The sequence below is a fragment of the Octopus bimaculoides genome, chromosome 8 (assembly GCF_001194135.2).
Source record: "Octopus bimaculoides isolate UCB-OBI-ISO-001 chromosome 8, ASM119413v2, whole genome shotgun sequence".
In the NCBI taxonomy this organism is placed as follows: Eukaryota; Metazoa; Mollusca; class Cephalopoda; order Octopoda; family Octopodidae; genus Octopus; species Octopus bimaculoides.
In genome coordinates, this window is record NC_068988.1 from 84,687,591 (window position 1) to 84,688,898 (window position 1,308).

The 1,308-nt window shown below is 37.4% G+C and overlaps 1 long non-coding RNA gene across 4 annotated transcripts in view; it reads right to left on the reverse strand.

Annotated features, from left to right (window-relative positions):
* LOC106883168 (uncharacterized) overlaps positions 1-1,308 on the reverse strand; it is an 83,413-nt gene that overhangs the window by 19,602 nt on the left and 62,503 nt on the right. The window contains exon 4 of one of the 4 annotated variants that reach the window (XR_008264779.1): positions 1,236-1,305. The exons of the other annotated variants lie outside the window; for them this stretch is intronic. This is a non-coding gene — a long non-coding RNA (uncharacterized LOC106883168). Of the gene's footprint in view, positions 1-1,235; positions 1,306-1,308 lie in introns of those variants that run through there. 4 annotated transcript variants of the gene reach the window in all.

The window sequence follows — 1,308 nt, forward strand, 5'->3', positions numbered from 1 at the left end:
AAGAACAAGTGGGAAGAAAAGCCAGAGGGGAAAATGTAGAGTAAATAAGGAGAGAAGTGAGAGGGTGAATGGAGAATAAATGGAGAGAGAAACTAGATGGAAAATGAAGAGTAACTAGAGAGAGAACTTAGAGGGGAAGTAAAGAACAAGTGGGAAGAAAAGCCAGAGGGGAAAATGTAGAGTAAATAAGGAGAGAAGTGAGAGGGTGAATGGAGAATATATGGAGAGAGAAACCAGGGTAGAAACTTGAAAAGAAATGGAGAGTAAGTTTGGAGAGACACTAGAGGGGAATTGGGGAGGGAAACTAGATGGGAAATAGAGAGAAAATGAAAAGAGAAGGTAGAGGGAGAAATGGAAAGAAAATTTCGAGAGAACCTAGAGGAGAAATGTTTAACACAATTATTTGTTGTCTGTCTGTGTATCGCCCACTCCATCTTTGACACTCTTACATTTTGAGTCGCTATCTCTCTTAATATCTATGTTTCTATACTTCTGTCTTACCATCTTTACCTTCCTCTCTTTGTCTCTGTTTTCCATTGCCTTCCATATACTACCACTCTTTCTTTCTGCCCCTTCATCACTCACTTCATTATCTTCCCTTAAACCACACACAATTACACTCTCTTTCTTGGCTACCAGTCAATCACTTATACTACTCAGTCACACTGTCTGTCTGTCTGTTTATCTCTCTCTCTCTGCCTGCCAATTAATCTCTCTTTACCTCTCAGTTTCCTTGCCTAGCTTTCAGTCACACTGTCTTTCATTTTTATAAGATGGCAGTATTTGTCTCTTAATTTCTCTTTTGTTGCACTTGTTGAATCTAACTTTCCCTTATCACTTGTTACGGCTTTGATTATGAGGATGATGATTATGATAATGGAAGTTGTGGTGATCATTGTGACAGTGTATGACGACAATACCTACAGTGAAATTTATGTGAATTGTTGATGATGGCAATAATGATGATGATTATGATGAAGGCAATGATGACAGTGATGACAGTCATAAGCAACAGCCTTGATGATGGAGGTGGTGAAGTGATGCTGATGATGATTATGAAGACAACAGTACTGAAAATCTATTTGAGATTCCCCCTGGCTTACCAGAATTTCTTTAAATACAATATTTCTCATAGATATGTAAAAAAAAAAAATTAATATAGTGTACAAAGTCAACTATTTCAATGAAAGAAAGAACTCAATGCATTTATAGAGTAACCATTTTATTGAGTGTACTGGAAAGGTCAATGGCTCACAGGAACTTGTAGTTCTATCTTGGACTGTCTCAGTTTGAAGGTTCCAACAACTA